This window comes from Narcine bancroftii, chromosome 2 (assembly GCF_036971445.1).
Source record: "Narcine bancroftii isolate sNarBan1 chromosome 2, sNarBan1.hap1, whole genome shotgun sequence".
NCBI classification, from domain to species: domain Eukaryota; kingdom Metazoa; phylum Chordata; class Chondrichthyes; order Torpediniformes; family Narcinidae; genus Narcine; species Narcine bancroftii.
The window spans coordinates 21,444,456-21,464,019 of record NC_091470.1 but is presented as its reverse complement, the minus strand read 5'-3'; positions in this window follow the sequence as shown (position 1 = coordinate 21,464,019).

The following is a 19,564-nucleotide window of genomic DNA, read 5'->3' as shown; positions in this document are numbered from 1 at the left end:
CTGTGGAAGTTTATGAGAGTCTTCATTGACATACCGAATCTCCTCAAACACCTCACCAGATATAGCCACTGGCGGGCCTTCTTTGTGATTGCATCAACGTGGAGGCTCCAGGACAGATCCTCGGAGATGTTGACATCCAGGAATTTGAAGTTCTTGACCCTCTCCACTACTGAGCCCTCGATGAGGAGTGGGTTGTGTTCTCCTGACATCCTCCTGTAGTCCACAATCATCTCCTTGAAGTTGAGCACAAGATTGTTATCATCATTCCTGTCCTTCTACCAACTCTTCAACAAGATGAATCCCATCCAAACCCTGACTCCTCTCCTTTCCCCACACCATTTTCATGTTTCTCTTATCCAATAGTAATTAGCTTTCCTTTTAAATTTCTTTGTTTTTTTCTGGTTCTATTGCCAATTGGAGTTGATCTATACTAGTTCTCTGTGTATTGTTCAGCCTGTCTCTCTGAGTTCTATTGACAATTAATTTTACCATTGGAAATCCTCTGTCGCTTGGGGGGACGGTACGGTTAGCATTTACCATGCCAGGAACTCAGGTTCGAATCCAGCGCTGTCTGTAAGGAGCTTGTACGTTCTCCCCGCATCTGCATTAGTTTCCTCTGGGTGTTCCAGTTTCCTCTTCCCCCCCCCACCCCCTTCATAACTTGCCGGGGTTGTAGGCCTTTTGGGTGTAATTGGGTAGCACAGGCTCGTGGGTCAAAAGGGCTTGTTACCGTGCTGTATGTATAAATTTATATTATTTTAAATCTAAATTTACATTTTAAAAAATATTAATTTTTAACTGATCATTAAGCATTTTAAATGTCAAAAATTGTCAAGTCTGTTTCTCTCTCCACATCTGCTTACCAACCTGAAGAATATTTTCAACATTTTATTTGGACTTTATTTTACCAAATCTTCAATATCCCACTTTTATGACCCAGACAAGCAATGGGTCATAATCTCTCTATGGAATATTAGATTCAATTATTTTTTTAATTCAGTGAAAAATGGGTGTCACAAATCCAGCCCTCATATCCTCGCATGGAAACGTGACATCTCCCTTCGTTTGGTCTTTACTAGACCTACATTGACACGCAAACCTCTAGCCTTCATCCTTCTCACGGAGGTTGGATCCCTTCTCACTGCACCAGGAAGAATGTGATCATAAACTTGGACCACATTTCTCTAAAGTGGAGCCTCCACCCCCATTCCCGGTCCAAAGCCACCGCTGCACCCCCACCCCCCATCCAACCATGCAGTCACCCCCCCCATGTCACCCCTCACACCCCCCGGTCAAGCCCCCCCCACCATGTCCGACCCTACAGCCACCCCTCCAACCCCCCGGTCCAGCCCCCCCCCCCAATTCTGACACTGCCGCCACCACCCCCTCCCCACCGCCCTGGTCCTTTGCCATCGAAAAATCTGTGTGGCCTGCCATTCAACCACTGACACCATCTGGCCCACATTCATTAAAAGGTTGTTTTAAAAATATATCATGAACTGAAAATTATTTGGTATGTGTCATGGTGCCTTTTCTCATGTGCTCATTCCCCATAACTTTAGAACCTGGCTACGCCCCTGGTGATGCAGTACACTGAGGCAGACTGCTACATAGAAAAATGCCCATCACTGCCTCTTCAGGTCAAACTGATGCCAACAACACCCACATACTATAGATGACTAAAAATGAATCCACTCGTGTCCTTGGCCATGTGCCAGGATGAATCAATTCCATTTCAACCTTGTGGTTGGCTGTAGTCATCGAGATGATCCACATATAAACAGGCCCGACAGCCCCTGCGCTGACCTCTTTGTCCATCTCCACTAATTCTATCTAGCCTCATTAGGACTACGTGTTTCAATGCTTTGCCATCTTAAGTGCCTATATACATGAATGTAGTGATTGTATCTGACCTCATCAATTCCTCTGCAGTGAGTTCCAGATATCTACCACTCTGTAAAAAAAAATCTTATCCTTCATATCTCCTTTAAAGCTCCTTCCTCTCATTTTAAACCTCTAGCTTCTTGTTTTTTGATGCCCCTACACTTTAATGATTTATCCTTTCTCATTCTCTCATAAAGGTTACATACCTCTGTCGAGTCACCCTTTAGCCTCTTGAGCAGTGATTCTCAACCTTTTTCTTTCCTCTCACCTTCCTCCTTATCAATCCATTACTAACCACAGAGCACCGATGGCAATCTAAATTCCTCCAGTCCAGCATTCTAGTGATTCTCTTCTGTACTCTCTCCAGCATCACCACAAACGTCCTATAATGTGGAGACCAGAGCTGTACCCAACACTCCAAGTGTAGCCTCCCAGTTCTTTGTAAAGTTGCAACATAATGTCCCAACTCCTATATTTCATGTCTCAGCCTCTAAAGGCAAGCAAATCAGAGTTTAACAGAAAAGTCTGCAGACACTGTGACTGTAGGGCAATACCCAAAACTGATGGAGGAACTCAGCAAGTCACACAGTATCTCTAGGAAGTAAGAGGTAACCAACGTTTCGGGCTTGAGCCCTTCATCAAGGCATGAGCAAAATGCAGACAGGAGCCTGAATAAAAAGGTGGGGGGAGGAGAGGAGAGGAGGGAGGAAGGGGCAAGAGTCAACAGGTAAGAGGTCATTGGTGGATATAGGTGGGAGGATAGAAGATTAAAAAAAGCTGAGGTGATGGGGTAGTTTTCTGAATGAAGAAGGATGGGGAGGGAGTGGGGAGTTGGAGGAAAGGAGACAGAGGGATAGGGAAAGAGAGAGACTCAGGAGCATGGAGGTTAATGGAAAATCAATGTTAATGCCAACTGGTTGGTGAGTGTCCAGGTGGAATATTTTTCCACCAATTTGCATGTTCCTTCAATTTGCAAGTCATACATGTTCATCAACTCCTGATTATCTGTGATGTAATTTTCAGGAAACTATGGTCTCTTTGAATTTAGAACATTACTGTTCAGTAAAGGCTCCTAGCCCACCAAGTTGTGCCGACCTATATAAACTTATTCAACAAACTATGCCTTCCCTCCCTCACAGAATAACCCTCTAATTTTTTCTTTGCATCCATGTGCCTTCCTAAAAGTCTTTTAAATTTCCCAATTGTACCAGCCTCCACCACCACCCCTGCTTAGATCCAAGCTCCTCTGCTCATCACTATTGCTCAGTGCAGGACCACTTACTGTGCATATTCTACCCTTATTTGATTTCCAAAGAAGCATCACCTCACATTTATTGGTGAGTCCAACAATGCATCAGTCAGCATGCTGCGTCCAACGATTAACATGCAATCACCTCTCTAGAACAATAAATGCTATTAGAGATTATTCAATTATTACATATGAGCCCCAGGAGATTAATGACGTGTTTAGAAAATTTTACCCAATATTATATGTGTCTGAAGTAGTGGAGGATGAGGTTCAAATTGGCAATTTTTTATCTGATCTGGATTTACCTTTTTTGAGTGGTAAGGATATTAAAGATTTGGATGCCTCTTTTACTGCTAAAGAAGTAATGGACGCACTTCAATCCATGCCAAATGGGAAGTCTCCAGGGGACGATGGTTTTACTTCTCAATTTTATTTTAAAAATTCAGGATTTATTAATTACATTATTGATGAAGTATTGAAACAGGCAATGGAGGTTTATTCTTTTCTGAATTATTTTTCTCTAGCAATGATTATAGTTATTCTTAAGAAAGATAGGGACCCATTGAAAACTGGGACTTATAGACCAATTTTGTTACTGAATGTTGATTATAAAGTTATAACAAAGGTTCTAGCTAATACATGGGCTAAATATTTACCAGATTTAATCCATTTAGATCAGGCAGGTTTTATTAAGAATCATTATTCGGCAGATAATTTTGTGAAGTTGATTTCTTTGATTAACACTTCTCAGGAGGGATCTAACCTACCAATGGTTCTTTCATTGGATGCAGAAAAGGCCTTTGATAGAGTAGAGTGGAGGTTTTTTTATTTAAACTTTTAGCAAAATTTAAACTTGGCTCAATTTTTATTGGTTGGATTAAGGCTTTATATGAAGTCCCACTGCTAGAGTTGTGACAAATAGAGTTATCTTTACCTTTTACATTGACTAGATCGACTAGACAGCGCTGTCCTTTGTCACCAGCTCTATTTGCATTAGTTATTGAACCTTTGGCTCAGATGATTAGACAAGATAGTAATATTAAAGGTATTAAGGTGAAATCTGATGAATTTAAAATTAATTTGTTGGCAGATGATGTTTTGATATATTTAACAGAACCTCAGAATTCTTTGAAGTGTTTACATGACAGATTGGAACAGTATGGTGAGATATCAGATTATAAAATTAATTGGGAAAAGAGTGAGATTATGTCATTAGCCAAAACTGATTATTTTTCTTGTAAGTATATTGTGAAATTCAAATGGTCGGATCAGATTAAATGCTTAGGTGTTAAGGTAGATGGTAATTATAGTCATTTATATGAATTAAATTATTTGTCATTATTGTCTAAAATTAAACAGGATTTGAATTGATGGAAAGATTTACCGATCACATTAATAGGAAGAGTTAATTTTTCCTGATTTAATGAGTTAATTCATTAAGAGTTAATGAATATTTTTCCTCAAATTCAGTACTTATTGTAAGATTCCTCAAAAAATTTTTAAAGATTTAAATGCTTTGGTGAGGAAATTTTTATTGAAGGATAAAATGGTAAGGGTATATTTACAAAAATTAATGGGAAATATGAATTAGGAGGTTTGTAATTTTCAAAATTATTATGAGGCGGCACAATTGAAATTTATTAATAGGATATTTGAAATGGACAAACCTTTGGTATGCGCTAATATTGAATTATCTCAAATTGGTGAGAAGAAGGTGGATCAGTTTATTGATAGATGGAACTCTAAGTTATAAATTACCTGTTTTGAAACACTTAATGGATTTATGGTAGAACAAAATGAAGTTATAGATATTCAAGGTAAGATTTCAGGCAAAATACCTTTGTATCAAAATAAGTTTTTCCCCTTTACACTTAATAATCAGCTTTTGAAGTTATGGGATCAAAAGAGTATTAAATTTTTGCAAGATTGTAATGAAGCAAGATATTTTATTTATTTTCAAAGAATGAAGGAGAAATATGATATATCTTCAAATACTTTTTTTTCTTATTATCAAATTAAAGCTTTATTTTTGGATAATTTTGGACGTACTTTACGGTTTCCTAGACTGTCTAAGTTTGAAATTTTGCTTACTGAGGGTAGTAAGAAGGGATTTATAACTGAAATGTCTGCTTTATTACAGAATAAAATGCCTAAATTGGATTTATATAAATCTAGATTGAAATGGGAGAAAGATTTGGGAATACTTATTCCTGAGGATGATTGGATGAATTTATGTGGAGATAGTATGACTAAAATTATAGATGTAAGGTATTGATTACTTCATTATAATTTTATTCATCAATTATATTTAACTCCAGAAAAGTTAAGGAGATACAATTTGATTTCTTTGGATTTATGTTTTCGATGTCATAAGGATGTAGGTTCTTTTTTACATACTCCTTGGTTATGTGAAACAGTAAAACTTTTTTGAAATAGACTTAAGGATTTTCTAGAAGTTATTTTGAAAGTGAAATTTTCATTAGGTCCTTTAGTATTTTTGCTAGGTAATATTAAGAGGTTGTGTTTAGAATTAAGATTAAATGGATTCCAAATTGCATTTTTGAGGTTGGCTTTAGCTGTAGCTAGAAAATGTCTGGCAATTACTTGGAAAAATGAGACTGATTTGAGTATTCAGAGATGGCATATGGAATTGAGGTCTGTTAGGTCTGCTTTGTTCATGAATGAGTGAGACAAACACCAGGCTGAGTCGAAATCAGGGTTCTTTGTTCTTTATTACCGGATTGTAACACTTGCGACTAACAAAGTTAGTCGGAGAATGCATTCTGCCGTTATCAGCAAAATGGTGATTTTTTATACCCTTGGATATGTGCTTAGAACATCATCATATCATTACTTGTCCAATGACTAAAACTGTTGCTATCCTTTCCCTGCTAGCTTCCTGCCTCTCAATCCATCAATGTCTCTCTTATCTTGTAAGTACAAGGATGCATTCTGTTACTCCTTAGTACTGGGTGACTCCTTCTCCGGTCCCATCTCATGATGTTTTACCTAACAGGAGTACAAGGACACCTCCCCTTCTTGTTACTGCCCTGTACAGGGTAACTCCCTACACATTCCCATCTCATGATGTTTTACCTTACAATCCCTCCTTTGTCCTCTTTAGAGGACAATCTCGCCCTGACTATGCTACCACCGCGTTACATTAGTTCGCCTATTATTGCCAAGCTCTATACGGGTTCTGTTCACAGGGTAGTTCGGCTGGTGGGCGAGGGCTCCCCCAACCCTCCTTTGCGTACACCCCCCATCCATCACCCCGATCCCATTGCCCGTTTACAAGTTTCATCCCATTTGCCCCCAAGCAAAAAACTAGCTAACCCCCCGTACATTAGTAAATTCCCAAGTTAACATATGGTCTACAATCTAATTCATAATACTTGTTCTACAATCTGATTAATAATGTTTGTGTTACAATCAATGTTATAATATTTAGGTTACAAGCAAGGTTAAAATTATATGTGTAACAATCTAATTCACAATCCCTCCTTTCCATCACATTCCCCTTCAGACTCCAGATCGATCTCAGCAACTTTCTCCGCCTCCTGTAATGTGAGATAGTCTTGCTCCACAGCCTGCACAGCTTGATATTTCGGAGGCAGTTCATCACGGTCAGCAAAGGCTTTCTCTATGGTCCTCGTGACCAGCGTTCGAATGCATGGAATACAACAACAGCCACAAGTGATAAAAATTGATACAGAAATGAACAAACCCAGCAAAAGTTGTCCTAACAATGTGCTCCATCTCCCAAACACTCCCTGTAACCAGGATAAAACAGGATTGGAGACTCCAGACTGGGCTTTTAATTCTTTCGCCAATGCCCTAAGTTTCGTTAACCCCTTAGTGAGTGATCCATCTGGCCCTGTGTTATTAGAGATAGAAGTGCAGCATAGATCTCCAAACATAGCACACACTCCACCTTTCTCTGCCAGGACCATATCAATCGCTATCCTATTCTGAAGTGTCATAAGGGAAGTTTCTGACAGTTGTTGATGTATTGCCTCAACAACGTCCCTGGTCAAATTTGCAAGGCGCTGGACATTATAGTGAATAAGGTTGATCCTATTAACATTTTTATTTACAGTGATGGGAAAAATTGCACTAAAAACAGGAAAGCTTTCAAACCCAGCTGCAATCTCATCGGCTAATTTAAATTCGTCCGGAATATTCCGGGCTTGGCCAATGGCATCAATCCATACCCCATCAGGGTTCCTTCCTCCCGGCCCCAAGAGTCCAACACTCCTCCTTTTCCTCCACAGCCAACTCTCTGTGTGGCGCAATTCTAGGGAATCCTCGTCTCCCTCCTGCCTTTTGACAATCAGCACTGGCGCATTAAGGGTTACTAGAGCACACCGACCATCCCAGTTAGCAGGGAGCCAGTTGTACAGCACTCTTCCTCCACAAAACTCATCTGTGTAGTCATTCAATCTGCTACAAGTCTCCTTAGTTTCAGATTCATTTTTTTTGTTATGGGACCTCAAAATCATCTCCTGTATATGTTCATGATAACCAGTAACCTGTTTGGCTGCCCTGTCAGGCACCCATGTGGCGTTTTCCCTGCTAATAGTAGGTCGTCTACATACTGAATCAGTGTAACATCTTCCGGGAGCTTTAATTTCATTAGGATTTCGCTAAGGGCCTGATTGAACAGTCCTGGACTGTCCTTATAACCCTGAGGTAATCTAGTGTATGTGTACCGATGTGCTTGGTAAGTGAAAGTTAACCAGTCTTGCCATTCCTCAGCTAAATTCAAGCAGAAGAATGCGTTTGCCAGATCAATGACAGTATAGTATTCGTGCTCCGGACTCAGAGCCCTAAGTGCTACATATGGGTCTGGGACTGGTCTCCCGATGGTCTTGGTAGCCAAGTTAATTTCCCGGAGGTCGTGTACCATCCTCCAGTCTTTTCTACCCTGTTTGGGAACAGGCATGATGGGCGTGTTCCACATACTGTCAGGTGCCACCCTTAAAACCCCTGACTCCATTAACCCTTCTATCGTTCCTTTAATACCTTCCTCCTGACTGGGCGACAAGCGGTATTGTTTTCTCCATATTGGTTTCTGCCCGGGGTTGGCCAATTCTAGAAATACCTCTCCTTTTATTACTCCCACATCATAGGGCCCCGTTGTCCATATATGTGGACTCAGATTAGAAAGATATTTGTCTGAGTCTCTGTGATCAATATTTTCTCCTTCTATGGCTCGGTCTCTTTCTACTTTCTCATTCACAACCTGGTCCCATGCTTCAATATTCAGTCTGACAAATTTTCCTCCCTCCGAGGTGGAATATCCCGGGATTTCTGTCTGCCTGTATTCACACCCTATCGCTTCCTTTACCATCGGACCCAGCTGTCGAGCGTGATGATCTTTGGCAATACCCAAGGTCACATGAGGCACACTTTCTACTCCTAAGCAGAACCACTCCATTTGTTCTTCTGTCATGACAACCATAGCAGCTATTCCCTCCTTACCTACAAAGATAAATGGACAATGTATCGTTTCTGTCTTCCCTTCTTTTAGAGAGTCCCACCTCTCCTCATATTCCTGGTCCGGGTGGATGGTGTAGTTTAATGTAACATGCATAGGATCTAGTGGATAATGGTAATCCCCATACCGTGGAATACTGGCCCTCCACTCAAAAAACTGTTTAATCAGCCCTGGGCCTGGTTCATCATACAGTAGCCGACTCCAGAAAATACAGAGTCTTCTGAAGCGTTAGATGGGCTCATTACTATAAACTGTCCTCCCCTTCTTATTGTATCCCCTGGGTATGTTAACCGAAGGCCCTTCTCAGAACATTGTATGGTTATTCCTAGTTTGGTAAGAATGTCCCTTGCTAATAAATTAATGGGGCAACTTGGCACAACCAGGACAGGCGTTTTAACCCTTTGTCGTCCAAATGTCATGTCGATGTTATCTGTATAGGGCTGTGTTTCCCTTATCCCGGAGAATCCTATTATAGATAATGTTTTGCCCGAAAATGTGCTCCCTGGGGGTTTTTTAATCACTGTCGTAACTGCTGCCCCTGTGTCAACCATAAATTCAATTTTTTCTCCATTTACCGTCCCCCAAATTTTTGGTGGCTCCCAGGGAGGCGTGATTTTTGATTCTCCTGGGCACCTTCAATAATCAAATTCAGCACCTTCCTCAATATAGTCATTACACTGAGGTGCCTGGACTTGTTGATCACTCTGCCACCCCCCGATTCTCTGGGGCCCATCAATGTGTCCACCCCTACCCCTTGCTTGTCCTCTTAAGTTTCCTCCTCTTCCCCGATAGCCTCTCATAGAGGGTAATCTTTTTCCCCTTGCTCTCCCAGCCTCCGGACAGTTCCGCTGGTAGTGTCCAGGATTTTGGCAGTACCAGCATACTGCATGTTCCCCTCTATACATTGTACCTAGCTGTCTTTCCCAACCATTTCTTACTTGGGGTCCCGGATTTATCACTGGCCCCATGACCTGTGGGACTATCTGTTGGGCCGCTAATTTAACCCCTATATGTTCTATGGCTCTCACCAATTTATCGGTTGTTTTGTCCACCTCCTTCTGGGACGCACTTTCTGACTTAGCATGCTCTGATTGACGATGTCGTTTGATTGCATGTGTCAGGTGTCTTTTCCACAAATCCTCTGACATTGTCTCTAATCCCACAATGTCCCTTAATTTTGCTTGAACCGTAGCAGGTAGTCCGTTTATTATCCCATTACGAAAGTGAGCCCTTCCTAAGGGGCTGTGGTCGGGTCTTTCTCCAGTCCCTGTTTCCCATAAGTCCCATGCTCGAGTGAAATACTCGTGTGCAGTCTCTCCTTCCTTTAGTTGAAGGGTTACCAAGGCATCCAAACTATAGGGTGTAGGAAATGTTTCTCTAAGTGCTTCCCAAAATTTATTCCAAAGTGGGTTAAATTCTATTTCATCCCCCAATTTACTGCTTCTTACAATTTTCTCTATTTGCTTCAGGGCCCCTTCTGCCTTTAATTTTATCATGATAGTTCTGACATCTGCGAGTGCTAATTGTTCTTGGCAGGTTTCTCGCTCAAAACAAGAAATCCATGGACTAGCCCCATTACTCAACGGAGGTAGTTTTTTCATTAAACTCTCTAAGTCCATTCGTGACCAGGGTACATATTTTTGAGTTCCCCGTCCCGTGATCAGTAATGGGCATTGATATCTCAATTTTGGGGATTTCTGCTCCTTCTTTACTCTTGGCATGCATTTATTTATCCCACCTTGTTCTGACTCTTCTTTGTCACTGTCACTGTCCCTATCAGTTTCCAATGTCTCAGGGTCAAAGGTATATTGGTCACGTTCATCTCTAAGATAATCTTTTCGGCCATAGTTTAGTTGTTTCACATCTTTCTCTTTTGTTCTAACTATGTCCAGGTAGGCATGTCTATTTTTCTCCCTCCCGAGTCTTTTCCTTCTACTTTCCTCCCATGGTGGATCGTATCTCGTTTCCTCATCCGTACTACACTTTTCGTCCTTTACTCCTATTACCATTCCTTCAGCTTTAATTTCTCCTGACAGTGTTGTAGTTATCTTTTCCACTTCCTTCAATACACCTACCATTAATTCTTTTTGATCCTCACTGATCTGCCCCAGCACATTAATATCTCTGTTTAAGTTTTTAATGTTATCCTGAACCTTTTTCATGTTCCATTTCTGTATCTCTAACTCCTTTTCTATTTTCTTGGACTCCAGAGGGGTCTCTACATCTATTACTCCCCCTTCTATTTTTATTAAAGGGGCCTGTACCTCGTCTGATGTGTCCCTATTCCCGTGGTTCTTGTCACACCCCAGTGTCTCAATATCTGGATATAAGGGACGTGACTCCAGTATCCCATCTGGGGTGTCAGAGAGAGAGAGAGAGAGAGAGAGAGAGAGAGAGAGAGAGAGAGCATAGCGAGAGAAAGAGATAGAGAGGCAGATACACAGAGCACAAGAGATAGAGAGAGAAAATGCCTTGCACTGGCCCCACTGGGAGAAAAGTCTTCAGATTAACACTTTCGTTTCAAAGGTTTTAAAAGGTTCTCATCCTGTGATCACTGGTCTGGATCAGATTGGGTCTCCCACCACTGGGAACTATCACTCCTTCCTTCCCTCCCACCTCGAGTGAGCTACACGTCAGCCCACAATGTCTGCCCTGATCCCGCAATGGTGGGGGTGCGGGAAAAAGGGAGGGAGAGAGGATAAAACAGGATCCCATTTGATGCGGAGCTGGAATTGTGGGCACAAAATTAAAACCAAATTGTATTTCTCTGCCCTGCCCAACCTGGGGATTTCAGGGCAGCACCGCCACAGATTGGGATTGGGAGGGGGAGTGGGTGAGAGAGGAGGGGGGGGGAGAAGAGAGAGAGGGGGAGAGAAGAGAGAGGGGGGAGGGTGAAAGGAGGGAGGGAGAGAGCAAACCCGGACACTTCGTGGCTGGAAACTGGAAACAGGCACTTTTCCTTTCCCTTCTGTGTTTTGTTTCTTCCAGCTTATCTAAGCCTCTACGTTTTAAAATTTTTTTCCTCACCTGTCAGGAACATCTCAGTGCCCCCGGGTAACCAACCCCTCTTCCTCCAGCGGTCTACACATTTTCGGAGCATTTTTTGTTTTTCCAATGCCGCATTACTGGTATTTCGCTCCTCTAATTCCTGATTAATTTCCTTAATAACTTGGTCAAAAGTCTTAGCAGGCAACTGTACAGCCATAGCTGCGGGACCGCTTTCTAATGCCTGTTTTAATTTAGGTTTTTGTCCGTTTAGGGGATCTATGTCAACGAAAATTGCTTTTAAAAATGTCTCCTTGCAAGCTGGATGACTAATATCTTTTAAAAGAACAGTCTCTAAGTCTTGTCCTCCAATTGACTTCAGACTGTCCTGTATACTCTGATTGCTCGTTTTCCACTCTCTGTTTTCCCAAAGGGGTCTGAAAGTTAAATTACAACTAGAAAACCAAATATTTGGGCTATACTTTTGTCCTGTTTCCCTGTACCAATCTATGAATTTACGTAACTTTATCTCCTTGGTGATGTTGGGAATACCCTCATTTAACTTATCAAAAGTATTTCGAATAAACTGGGTGTCTCTTAGGAGTTTGTCAACTTTTTCATTAATATCTCCTACCTGATCCGGACACAGCTGTCGCAGCCTTCTGTCATCGTTCTTGTTCACCAGGCAGGCGTCCCTGAGTACTTTTTTTGTTGTCTCAAGGTCTCTAGTGTCTGCTGTGGTATTCCACCACGGCGAATTGGGGAAATAAATTCTTAACTTCTCAAGTGTACAGACATTATCATACCTACCGGACATTTATAAGTCAGTCTCTCAGATACAATTGAGGCCAATAAGCCTGAACCTTTGTTTTCTTTCAAAGCCCAACCTTCACGTGGGAGATTTCTCCTCTTAATAACCAGTTTAGGGCAGAAAACTCAGGTCCTCAATTGTTTATAGACCACCTTCTCACTCTATTGGACTTTGCAACGACACAATAAAGACTTTTAAACTCTAGTAGTTTCTTGCGAAGCACTTAATAAATGTCATTCAAACACCTTAAGGACTTTTATCTTGTCTGTAATCACTTACGTGTTACAATCCTGGCATGCGACCTTCAATTGTGGTCGTCTAATTTGTCCGATCTCCAGTTCTTACTGACAATCATAAAGATTTTTTTAAAAAAAAGAGAATTTTGTTAAAACAGGCTTCTCTGGACCTTTTTATCAGCCGGCTGAGATGATTGTCAGAAAAAACAGAAACCGTCGTCCAGTGTTCACTCACCCATCATGTCGGGGTCACCAAATTGTTAGGTCTGCTTTGTTCATGAATGAGTGAGACAAACACCAGGCTGAGTCGAAATCAGGGTTCTTTGTTCTTTATTACCGGATTGTAACACTTGCGACTAACAAAGTTAGTCGGAGAATGCATTCTGCCGTTATCAGCAAAATGGTGATTTTTTTATACCCTTGGATATGTGCTTAGAACATCATCATATCATTACTTGTCCAATGACTAAAACTGTTGCTATCCTTTCCCTGCTAGCTTCCTGCCTCTCAATCCATCAATGTCTCTCTTATCTTGTAAGTACAAGGATGCATTCTGTTACTCCTTAGTACTGGGTGACTCCTTCTCCGGTCCCATCTCATGATGTTTTACCTAACAGGAGTACAAGGACACCTCCCCTTCTTGTTACTGCCCTGTACAGGGTAACTCCCTACACATTCCCATCTCATGATGTTTTACCTTACAGGTCTTAAACATATAACATAAACATATAACAATTACACCACGGAAACAGGCCATTAGGCCCTTCTAGTCCCCACCGAACCTGTAGAGCTCGTCGAAAGAACCAAAGACTTGTTGATCCAAACCAAGGCTTTTATTAGCAAAAGACCGGAGCTCTTCACAGGTGGCCGACCAGTCCGGAATGATCCGACCTGGCTAGGGACACAACCCTTTAAGGCCCAAACAATAGGTGTGGCTTAGCTCTCAGCCAATCGCTGTAAGCACAGTCTAGATACAGTAACTATATACACTATGTACATTGGTGATAGATCTGTACTATCACATTCACCCCTTCTTGGAGAATTGACCCTGGGAAAAAAAAAAACAAAAACGAGGGAGAGAATGAAAAGGAAGGGGTAGGTCAAGGACTGTAGCGGTCAGGGGGTCTGACCATCCGGCGTGACCGCCGTGGTGCCGGGATTGGGGTCGCTGGAGTGGTGTCGCCAGCGGGCTCATCGGGTGCGACTGCTCCGTCGCTCAATTCCCCAGTCGTTTTGTCGGCAGGGTGGCCCGAGTCATTGGGGTGCTGTTGGTCCTTCTGTTGCGGCACGGGGCCTGGAGCATAAGGAGTTGGGGGGTTTGCTGGGTCTACCGCGTCCTGAGCTAGGTCCCGCACCGAAACAGTGTCCTCCCGCCCGTCTGGGAACTCCACGTATGCGTAATGTGGGTTCGCGTGGAGTAGAGTCACTCGGTCGACCAAGGGGTCGTTCTTTGAGTGCCGGACGTGGCGTCGCAAAAGGACGGGGCCAGGGACGGTGAGCCATGCCGGTACAGTGGTTCCCGATTCGGATTTCCTCGGGAAAAGGAACATCCTTTCGTGGGGGGTGGCATTTGTTGCAGTACATAGGAGGGAGCGGATGGAGTGTAAGGCACTAGTGAGAACCTCCTGCCAGTGAGAGGTGGGGAGACCTTTAGACCGGAGAGCCAGTGTAACCGCTCTCCATATGGTGGCATTCTCCCTCTCGACCTGGCCATTACCGCGTGGGTTATAGCTCGTGGTCCTGCTTGAAGCAATACCACACTCCAGAAGGTACTGTTGCAGCTCTGCACTCATGAATGAGGACCCCCTATCACTGTGGATGGAATTGGGGTACCCGAAGATGGTGAAAATACTGTGAAGGGCCTGTATCACTGAGGTGGCAGTGGTGTCTGGGCAGGCCACAGCGAATGGGAAGCGGGAGTATTCGTCGATGGCCGTAAGGATGTAGGTATTACGGTTGGTCGACGGTAGGGGTCCCTTAAAGTCTACGCTAAGACGCTCGAAGGGGCGGGTGGCTTTGATGACGTGGGAGTTATCCGGACGGAAGAAGTGGGGCTTGCATTCGGCGCACACCGAACAGGCTCGGGTCATGGAGCGGATCTCCTCAACTGTGTAGGGTAAGTTGCGCGCCTTGACAAAGTGAGCAAACCTAGTGACCCCTGGATGACAGAGCGCCTCATGGAGTTTCCGTAGTCTGTCCATCTGTATGCTGGCGCACGTCCCCCTGGAGAGCGCGTCAGGCGGGTCGTTGAGCTTACCAGGCCGGTACAGGATGTCATAGTTAAAGGTGGAGAGTTCGATTCTCCATCTGGCGATTTTGTCGTTTTTTATCTTACCACGCTGGGTGTTGCTGAACATGAAGGAGACCGCGCGTTGATCAGTCAACAGTGTAAAGCGCCTCCCAGCGAGGTAATGTCTCCAACGACGTACCGCTTCAACTATGGCCTGGGCCTCCTTCTCGATCGAGGAGTGTCTACTCTCCGGACCCTGGAGGGTTCTGGAGAAGAAGGCTACAGGCCGACCGGCCTGGTTCAAGGTGGCTGCCAGGGCGAAGTCGGATGCATCGCTCTCGACTTGAAACGGGACAGACTCATCGATCGCGTGCAGCGTCGCAGCAGCGATGTCAGATTTGATTCGATCGAAAGCCGCTGTGGCTTCGGTCGAGAGGGGAAAAGAGGTGGTCTTGATAAGAGGACGTGCCTTGTCGGCGTAGTGTGGAACCCATTGGGCATAATACGAGAAAAGGCCCAGGCAGCGTTTGAGAGCTTTCTGGGTATGTGGGGGGGGTAAGTCCATTAAGGGACGCATGCGGTCAGGATCTGGCATGACTATCCCGTTTTCCACCACACAACCTAGAATAGCGAGTCGTGTGGTCCGGAAAACACACTTGTCCAAATTGTAAGTCAGGTTTAGCTGACGGGCAGTTTGAAGAAATTTGTCTAGGTTGGCGTCATGGTCCTGCATGTCGTGGCCGCAGATGGTGATATTGTCCAGATACGGGAAGGTAGCGGTTAGCCCGTTCTGGTCCACCATCCTGTCCATTTCCCGCTGGAAGACCGCGACACCATTTGTGACCCCGAATGGTACCCTGAGAAATTGATATAGCCGCCCATTCGCTTCAAAGGCCGTGAATGGTCGGTCCTCGCAGCGGATCGGGAGCTGGTGGTAGGCCGAACGTAGGTCAATAGTGGAGAAAATGCGGTACTGGGCGATCTGGTTCACCACATCCGTGATGCGTGGCAGGGGGTACGCATCCAGGAGTGTGAAGCGGTTAATGGTCTGGCTATAGTCGACCACCATCCGTAGTTTTTCCCCATTCTTGACAACCACCACCTGGGCTCTCCAGGGGCTTGAACTGGGTTCGATGATGCCCTCATCCAGCAATCTACGCACCTCACTCCTAATGAATTGCCTGTTTTCGTAACTATATTGCCGACTTTTGGTGGCCACAGGCTTCCAGCCAGGGGTGAGGTTTGCGAAGAGTGCTGGCGGGGCAATCCGGAGTGTGGAAAGGCCGCAGGATTGGCCCCGGGGCACTGGGGCGGGTTGCTCGGGTGCTTCGGGAGTGGGGCGATGGCAGACCGAGAGGGGGGCGTGGGGTCCCCCAAAGTGTAGGGACACCGTTTGGAACTGACACTGGAAGTCTAATCCCAGCAACACTGGGGCACACAATTGGGGAAGGACGAATAATTTAAAGTGGGTGACCGTCACGCCCTGTACTTCCAGCGTGGCAATGCAATACCCCTTTATCCCAGTCGAGTGCGACCTCGTCGCTAATGAGATCCTCTGGGTAGTGGGGATAATGTCAAGTCCCCAACGGAGGGCCAGATCTGGCTGGATAAAACTGTCAGTTGACCCAGAGTCAAATAAGCAATTGGTGTAGTGTCCATGCACTTTAATCAGTTCCATTGCTCTGGTGAGGGGATGAGAGCATTGCTGGTTTAATGTTATTGAAGCAGTTGACAGGCGAGTTTTGCGCGATGACGTCACGCAACGGGATGACGTCACGCAACGGGATGACGTAGTCAACGCTCGAGGAGCAGGTTGGAGAACCTCCCGGAAGTGCTGTTGTGGCGGGTGAATGGTAAGTAGTGGGGTTTGTAGTTGCTCGCGATCGGCGGTCGGGCCCTGGCGGTCGTCAGCGATGGACGGTAGGGTGAGCACCTGGTTGGCCGCGGGGGTGGCTGCGGCGGCGGTAGCGTCGGCCCCGGGGGTGTCTGTGGCGGCGGCAGCAGCGGCGGTAGCGTCGGCCCCGGGGTTGTCCGTGGCGGCGGCAGCAGCGGCTGTAGCGTCGGCCCCGGAGTTGTCCGTGGCGGCGGCAGCAGCGGCGGTAGCGTCGGCCCCGGGGGTGTCCGTGGCGGCGGTGGCAGCAGCGGCGGTAGCGTCGGCCCCGGGGGTGGCTGTGGCGGCGGCAGCAGCGGCGGTAGCGTCGGCCCCGGGGGTGTCCGTGGCGGCGGCAGCAGCGGCGGTAGCGTCGGCCCCGGGGGTGGCTGTGGCGGCGGCAGCAGCGGCGGTAGTGTCAAGTGTTCCGCACGGGGGCGAGAGGCAGGCCATCACCATGGTTGCGACGGTGGGTTGCCCCTTCCGGGTTCGGCGTCTCCATGACGTCAGGCGTTGCCGTGCAGGGGAGCCCTCGCTCTCATTGGACGAGAGCTCTGGGGAAGAAGAGTTTGAATGGGATAGTGGCGGTTGAGCTTCACACGAGGCACTGTGTTTGCTGGCGGCCATTTTAGACCTACAGACTGCAGCAAAGTGGCCCTTTTTAAGGCACTTCTGGCACCTGGCTTTTCTTGCTGGGCACTGGGATCTGCTGTGCTTGTCCCTCCCGCAGAAATAACATTTCGGGTTCGCACGGGGCAGGGTAGCAGCAGCCGACAGGCCGTCAGGGGTAGGGTAGAAGGGCACTCTACTCACATCAGAACGAGGGGTCCAGTCCCTAGAGAGCTCGGTGGACTTTAAGGCTGCATCCTCCATTGTGATTGCAATCCGGGCCACGTCCTCTAGTTTTTCTACCCCTTGTTCGAGCAAACGCAGCCTCACTTCGTTCGATCGGAGCCCGGCCACATAGGCATCCCGGCCGAGGTCGCTAGTGATCTCGGCAGCAGTTTTGTCCACACAGTTACAGTCCTAGCCCAATGCCTTTAATACTTGTAAATATGCCCTGCTGGACTCGCCGGGCTGTTGCTTCCTCGACGCAAGCATGAGCCGGGCATGAACTCTGTTCACCGGTTGATCATACAGTTCCTTCAGTACCTTTATGGCTGCGGTGTAAGTGGTCTCATCCTGGATGTTCTCGTAGACTCTCAAGGACACCATAGACAGCAATGCTGTTAGACGCTGGTTATCCTCCTCCACCTCAATGAGTCTCAGGAAGTTTTCAAAGTTCAGCAGCCAGAACTTAAAGGCTTTGAAGGCTGTAGCTGACTGTGGGTCGATATCAAGTTTTTCTGGCCGAGTTAAACGCTCCATCCCTTTCAAAAAAAATTCTTTTTGCTAATAAAATTGTAGAGCTCGTTGAAAGAACCAAAGACTTGTTGATCCAAACCAAGGCTTTTATTAGCAAAAGACCGGAGCTCTTCACAGGTGGCCGACCAGTCCGGAATGATCCGACCTGGCTAGGGACACAACCCTTTAAGGCCCAAACAATAGGTGTGGCTTAGCTCTCAGCCAATCGCTGTAAGCACAGTCTAGATACAGTAACTATATACACTATGTACATTGGTGATAGATCTGTACTATCACAGAACCAAACACCCCTTTCTAGTCCCACCTCCCTGCACAATGCCCATAACCCTTCATCTTCTTCTCATCCATATACCTGTCCAACCTTTTCTTAAATAATACAATTGACTCCGCCGCCACTATTTCTCCCGGAAGATCATTCCACACGGCTACCACTCTCTGAGTAAAGAAGTTCCCCCTCATGTTACCTCTAAACCTCTGCCCCTTAATTCTTAACTCATGTCCTCTTGTTTTAATCTTTCCTCCTCTTAACGGAAATAGTCTATCCACATCCATTCTGTCTATCCCTTTCATAATCTTAAATACTTCTATCAAATCCCCTCTCAAAAAGACCCAATCTGTCCAATCTCTCCCTATACTCTAAATGCTTAAGCCCAGGTAACATTCTGGTAAACCTTCTCTGCACTCTCTCCACTCTGTTTATATCCTTCCTATAATTAGGCGACCAGAACTGCACACAGAACTCCAAATTAGGCTGCACCAACGTCTTATACAATCTCAACTTCACTTCCCAACTCCTATATTCCTTGCAATGATTGATAAAGGCTAGCATACTAAAAGCCTTCTTCACCACCCTATTCACGTGAGTTTCTACCTTCAGGGAACGATGTACCGTTACTCCTAAATCTTTCTGCTCTTCTGTATTCCTCAATGCTCTCCCATTTACCACGTATGTCCTATTCTGATTCTTCTTACCAAAATGAAGCACCTCACACTTATCAGCATTAAATTCCATCTGCCATTTTTCAGCCCACTTTTCTAAGCAGCCCAAATCCCTCTGCAATCCTTGAAAACCTTCTTCATTATCCACTATTCCACCTATCTTAGTATCGTCTGCATATTTACTAATCCAATTCACCACCCCATCATCTAGATCATTAATGTATATAACGAACAACAATGGGCCCAATACAGATCCTTGAGGCACACCACTGGTCACCGGCCTCCAAACTGACAATTATCCACTACCACTCTCTGGCCTCTCCCTTTCAGCCAATGTTCAATCCATTTGACTATCTTAAAATTTATACCTAAAGACTGCACCTTCCTAACTAACCTTCCATGTGGTACCTTATCGAAGGCCTTACTGAAGTCCATATAGACAACATCCACTGCGCTACCCTCATCCACATTCCTAGTCACCTCTTCAAAAAATTC